Genomic DNA, 7,224 nt, shown 5'->3' on the forward strand with positions numbered 1-7,224 from the left:
ATGGAGAAAGAGAGAGAGAGAAAACTGAGAAGAACAAGTTCCACAAGGTGTTTTGAAATACTGTAGTCAGAGTAAGCTTTTCAAAGATGCCCACATTTTAGTCTTCAGGTGTTCTTACCATGTTATATCCTACACCAAGCAGGATTTAAGATAGGTGGTGGGATTGAGGGTGCCACAATTGACTTTAAATTTTGAGTTGATCCTGAAATATCTTGGCAAATTCAATGCAATTACACAATCCATAAACAGGGAAGAAAGAGGTGGAGGATGCATTGCCAGAGAATGGCAGAAGGAGGACTCCTGGCCATTGTTGTCTTTGGAATTGGTGACTGCAAGATCTGAGGAATCAGGTTTTTAGCAGGAAGTTGAAAGAAATGGATTTTCTTTCTCTCTTTTAAATTAAAATTTTTCAATTATTCTACACCTAGACCACAGTTTCCCTTCCCTCCTCTCCTCCCACCCTCCCCACCTTCATCTCAGTCCCCCAACTTCTCTTCTGTTTCTGTTCAGAGAGGGCCAGGCCTCTCATGGGTATCAACAAAGCATGGCATATTAAGTTGTGGTCACAATAAGTATCTCCTCTAGTATTAAGGCTGGGCATGGTAATCCAGTATGAAGAATAGGTTCCCAAAAGCCTTAGAAATACATACTTGACAGAATGCTGTTTGACAGATATATTAATTTTTAACCCACCCACAGCAGTTCATTTTGGATTTTTTTTTTCAGGGGGCAAGACAGGGGGACGGGACTTCAGAGTTAAAAGACAGTGAATTTTTTTTTCCCACTAATAAATCTATTGCAATTTATTACAGGATGCACAGGGGACTAACTAGCCTCCAGGTTCCTGAGCACATGGCTAAATAACAGAAGTATTATAAAACATCCTGGACATTTAAAAATCTTTTCATAAATTTGTATTATTTTTGGGAAAAGTAGGTAAGGTCCCCAACTCATGTGAGGACAGTGTGAATCTCCCCCATTGTCTTTCAGCATTTTTCATCAAAAAAAAAAAAAAAAAAAGAGGCAGAGACAGTACCTTTAGATGAAATTTGAAAATACAGCACACTGCAAAGTGCTTATCAATTGTGTCAACCAACACAAGAGACTTGAGATTTTGGAGCTGACGTTCTGAAGGAGTGATAATTTGTTCATTGTGAAGTAGGGGTGCTGTGATATTTAGCCTAAGACTTTCAAACTTGGCATAATGGGATTTCATGCCACACAAAGAGGTAAAACAATCAACCAATCATACAACAAAGAAAAGAACATAACTTACATGTGTCTCCCAATTATTTTCATCATTTAGAATATTTGTTAAAGGTGTAAGTATCTTGGCCACTCATACTCAGCCTGAACTTTAAAGAAAGTTTCTGGCTATCCAGATTTATAAAAACACACTGCCTTTCCATAAAATCTGAAGTATTACTATTCATCATGAAAGAAATGAAAATATTGCCTTTTGAAAACAAAGAGATTGAAATAAGCAAACCATTGCCAGAATTATCATTAAATAACCCAGAATTTTCCTGCTGGAAAATTTAGAAGGAATTCTATGGATATCCATGCAATTCCACTGTTGTACAAAGGAAAACATTTGGATCGGGTTGGAGCATGAGTAGTTTAGTACATATGCAAAACCACGTTCCACAAAAGGCACAGGGAGGCTGAGAGACATTCGTGTTTTCAATATTGAAATAATTGTTGTAAAAACATCATTGTGGTTTATGAATAAGTCAACTATGTATTTTAAAACCCCAGCACTATTATCTGAAACTCCCCTCAGAAGTATAGGGGCAACCACATGACTCTGGAAAAACACACATATTATCTAAACTATATTAACAAATACATCTTATAACACAAGCATTTCCAATACAGAGAGCAAGGAATCTGGATTGATAGTTGCATATTAAGTTCAGGATTTAAACTATTTACAGTAAAATTGTAAGAAACACCCAATGCTAGGACAAAACAATCCCTTTCTAACGGAAACTATGTGATGACCAGTCAACATTATGTCATTTTTCAAGCATGTTCTGTGGTTTTGGTGATGAAAACACATTGGAGAATTAGCCATGTCTTGAAAACTTGATACTTTTATGAGGATGTGCCCATTAGACTCCTCAGGAAACATTCATTTGCAAGCAGATCAGAAATTCTTTTAACTTACACATTCTTCATTCAGGGTTAGTGTCTCAGACGATGTTGGGTTTGGAATCATCGACGATGTCCTATGAAGAAAAATAGATTGATTGCTACATTCCAGGGTCTTCATAAACCTTCTCTTCATGGTCCCAGCATTGGAAATCGGTCTCCTCACTGCAGAGCCCTGCATTTCCTTGGGCTTTTGTAGACCTCTTTTCTGCATGAGGTGGTCTGAACTTTTCCCTCAGGGTTAACTTCAGCTCACCCTTTCCCCCAAAACTTCTCTTTGTCTTCCTTCCATCATAGCAAATCTCCTTCTGTGACAAAGGGCTGGCGTCAACCTATTGTTCCTTGTCTCAGAGGATAACTTCTTCCTCCTGGGAAAGATACGGTCACATGGTAGTGAAACTGCATGTTGTCTGCTCACTTGTCAGCTCAGCTTTGAGTATCTTGGGTTAGGGAATGATTTTAGGTCTTCCTATATAAACTGATGAATGAATGATCAAGTTTTCATGCAAGGGACACACCAGAATTTTAAAAGATACCCAGAACTCATCACATTAGCTACTTTTTTTTTTTATCTGTGCTGAAACACCTGAAGAAATTGCTTGCATGCAGAAAAGTTTGCGTCGACTCATCCTTACCCAGTCTTTCAACCCATCCTGGCAGAGGAGGTCAGGAAGAATAAATCTGTCCATGGAAGTGCGAGGGAGGCAGTGAACCTAGAGAATAAAGGCAGAACTGGAAGTGTAAGGTATAACCTTCAAAGGCCTACCCCTAGTTTCCCACTTCTTTCAATCACGCCCCACTTTCTAAAGACTACCAGTCTCAAAATAGCACCACAATCAAGGGGATAGATGGTCAGTCCATGAGCTTGAGAGAATATTTCAGATTGCAAATGTAACACCCACAAGTTTGGGCTAATTATTACTTGAATTGCATGTCGGGAAATAACACCATTGTGTTTGGGGCACTTCATTAGTGTTTTGTCTTCAGAAGAGATTAGTGTGCTTATTACAGGACTCCGGTTAGTTCTCAAGAAAAGCAGTGGTTATAAACTGTGTTCCCCTCGTGTACTTGGCCTCTTGAGTCCATTACCATCTTTATATCAACCTTCTTGTGTCCTAGCCAAGGGAGTACTTACTGGAGGCTGAGCAGTAAAGATTGTCAAAGCTTGAACGTTCAACCCCCAGTACTGTAAGTAAATGTATTTTGTATAGAGCACCAGTCATTTTGTTACAGCAGTAGAAACCATAAAAACTCACTGAGAATCCTATCTTAGCAACATCTTATTAAAGAATCGGACACATACTCCCTTGATTGCACGCTGACTGAGAACTATGCTTCACCTACAAGTTACCATGCTAATTGTCTTTCTGAGTCTGGGTTACTTCACTCAATATGATGTTTTCCAGCTCCACCACTTTGCCTGCAAATTTCAAGATGTCATTATTTTTTTTTCTGCTATGTAGTATTCCATTGTGTAAATGGACCACATTTTCCTTATTCATTCTTTGGTCAAGGAGCATTTATGTTATTTCCAGGTTCTGGCTGTGACGAACAATGCTGCTATGAACATAGTCAATCACATGTTTTTGTGGCACGATTGATCATCTTTACTCATTCATAAGTGGCTTTTAAACAGAAAGCAAAGAAAACCAGCCTGCAAATCACAATCCCAAAGAACCTAGACAACAATGAGGAACCTAAGAGAGACATTCATGGATCTAATCTACTTGGAAAGCAGAAAAAGACACGCTCTCTTGAGTAAATTGGGAGCATGGGGACCTTGGGGGTGGGTTGCAGGGGAGGGGAGAGGCAGGGAGGGGAGCAAAGAAAAATGTGGAGCTCAATAAAATTAATAAATACCCCAAATTACCATGAAGCAAAACTGTGGTAATTTGAACCATGACAGAAAAATTTTCAGTGTTCTCCTTCGTTGCTTCATTATTTTATTGCGCATGATGTACAACAATTTACAATTTCACTAGATAATTACGATTTGATATATAAATGTTAATGCAATTATTAAGCATACATTTGTAAATTTGATTGGGCTTTGCTGTGGTTTAATTTAGAACACACCACAATATACTTACAGGGTTCTAAGGATTTTAGCTCATCCGTCTGTCTGAACCTATAACAGGTAGTCCTCAAACTGTCGATGACTTTTGTAGAATATAATCTGTCGTGTGGAGAGGACTGCTGGTTTTCAAGAGGAATGGTTGAGACAGAGAACAATTTGCAAAGGTGTTGAAATAGGAATGGGGTTTGGAGGAATGGAATCAGAACCGTTGAGGGCTGGGAGAAACAGGAAAGAAGATGGAATCGGGAACTTTATCCCCGCTGGTCAGATCCTTCAGCTCTTACTACCCTGACACTAAAGAATCATGATCACAAATTACACATTTGAGAGTGCATATGTAATATCTACCTTTTCTGACTGGATTTTTGCAACTGGATTGCCCAGTTATATCCATTTTGATGCAAATTAAAAGATGCCATTCTCTTTTAGGGTTTAATTTAATGCTCAAACATGTATTTAAAACAATAACACAAAAGCAGACACAATCCAGAATGAATAAATCCTGCTGCTCCACATTATAGTGGTGATTACATTCACATAGCTGCCCAGAAAATTTCATTAAAGATTTTATAAAAATATAATGTATAGGAGCTGAAATAATAAGCAAAAAAAATACAAGGAGCCCTGTCTTGTAGTAAATGCCTTTAATCACAGCACTTCAGAGGAGAGAAAGGCAGATCTCTATGATTTCAAGGCTAGCCTGACCCACGTGGGGCATCTTGTCAGGGCTAATACTCTTTATAAGGTCACATGATCAGTACACACCATAGATATATGTTAAAATATCATATTGGATCTCATTAACATGTATAATCATTCCTGTTCAACTGCAAGAAAAATTGATTTTTAAAATGTAGAAAGAGCAAAGAGAAGAGTCTCTGTGAATTCAAGACAGGTTGGTCTACATAGCAAGTTCCAGAATACTCAGAGCTACCTAGTGAGATCCTGTCTCAAACAAATAAACAAACAAAATAAGAAAAGTCTTTTTGTGTGTGACAGCTTAGAGTTTACCTGAGAAGAACTGGTTCCATCTGCTTTTCTACCGAAGTCTTCTAGGGCTGAGTCTTTAGTTCATCTGCAAGCAGGACCCCTCACCAGAACTTTTATGAAGAAGGAGCGACCTGACTCTGTTCATTTTGGAGCTTTGAGCCCAGGGCAAATGAAATAGTCACCACCTTCCTCAGCACACTTGCCAGTCTCAGGGAGTGGGGGATCTGGTGATCAGGATGCAGAGTGGCCACTGCCACTTCAGGTCGTCAGTCTGTGCCCAGCTGAAATCCATTCATCCTCATAACCCACTGTCACACATCCCGTGACTCTCCACTGTCCCAGGAGTTAATATTGTTTTTAGTTTGGAGAATATGATACTACACTATAAGAATTTGTGTGAGGTCTAAAATTAACATGAAAATTCTGAGAAATTATGGAGCAGTGTGAATACTCTCTAAGAATTGATGTTGGAGGATAGTGGGCGGCTTAGCCATTAAGAACACTGCTGTTCTTGCAGAGGACTGGAACTCCGCCTCTTGCCTACAATCAGGATGCTCGCCACCACCTGGTACTCCAGCTTCACCGGATTCAAACCTCCCTCTGGCTCCCACGGGCATCCATCACAGATGCATGTGCTCAATTACAATTTCTCTCTCTCTCTCTCTCTCTCTCTCTCTCTCTCTCTCTCTCTCTCTCTCTCTCTCTCTCTCACACACACACACACACATACACACGAGTGAAAATAAATATTTAAAAAGTAATTTCCTCTTCACTGACCTAGGAATTATGCTTATGAAACATACATTTTATTTGCCTATAGTTTCACTAAATTTCATTTTAAGTTTTTGTTGTCTCTCTTTATCTATCTATCTATCTATCTATCTATCTATCTATCTATCTATCTATCTATCTATCTATCTAGTAGATTTGGCATCTGAAATTTTTCATCTAAGAACACAGGCAAGGACTTCCCGACTCAGACTCTTTACACATTTGATTTTGAACACATTTTTGGGTCTTACAGGTCCAGAAATTTGTGACTGTTGCCACATTTTCACAGCCTACAGCAGTCAGTCACAGGGGTGTGACCCATAGTCTAAAGGCTGTGTTGTGGTTATTTTCTGTCAGATGAATAGAAAGAGGGCAAGTACTTTTTTTTTTCCCATTTATGGACCTCTGCTTTACTCTGCTAATTGTTTTCTTAGCTTTGCAGAAGCTTTTTCATTTATGCAAAATCATTGGCCAACTCTTGATATTACTTTCAATACTATCAGAAATCATATGAGATACATATGATTTATGATTGTTTCTTGAAGTGTTGTCTGTCAATAGGTGAACAGATACCAAAAAAGTGACCTAATGAATGAAGGGATTTTCCTCAGCTGTACGATATTAATTTCAGAAAAATAAATGGCATTGAAGATAATCAAGTGAGATAAACAAGTTAGACAATTATTGCATTCTATCATAGATGAAATTCAGTTTTTGAAAACCATGAGGATATATATGTGTACAATGAATATCTGGCATGAAAACAGAAGGAAGACTATTGTTAGAGAAGAAAGTGGCCAATGGGAAGGGGAAGGATTATAGAAAGTAATGGAGAATGAATATCAGCCAAGTTCCTGGGGGTGCATGTATGAAATTATCAGAATGAAACCCATTTATTTCAACAATTGGTTAAAATTTAAAATGTAATTAGTTAATTAATTGTGCTCTTATGCACAATTATTTTATTTTATTTTATTTTGGTTTTTCGAGACAGGGTTTCTCTGTGGCTTTGGAGCCTGTCCTGGAACTAGCTCTGTAGACCAGGCTGGTCTTGAACTCACAGAGATCTGCCTGCCTCTGCCTCCTGAGTGCTGGGATTAAAGGCGTGGACCACCATCACTCGGCCTTCTTCTGCACAATTTTATTAAAAAGTTTATATTGACCATATTAACCTTGCAGACCAGAATCAAAATTGCCGTGCATCGTGCCCCCGTGTCTGCACTCGGTGCTCT

Source organism: Alexandromys fortis, unplaced genomic scaffold (genome assembly GCF_014885135.2).
Source record: "Alexandromys fortis isolate MF-2015 unplaced genomic scaffold, M_Fortis_MF-2015_v1.1 scaffold_24, whole genome shotgun sequence".
NCBI lineage: Eukaryota > Metazoa > Chordata > Mammalia > Rodentia > Cricetidae > Alexandromys > Alexandromys fortis.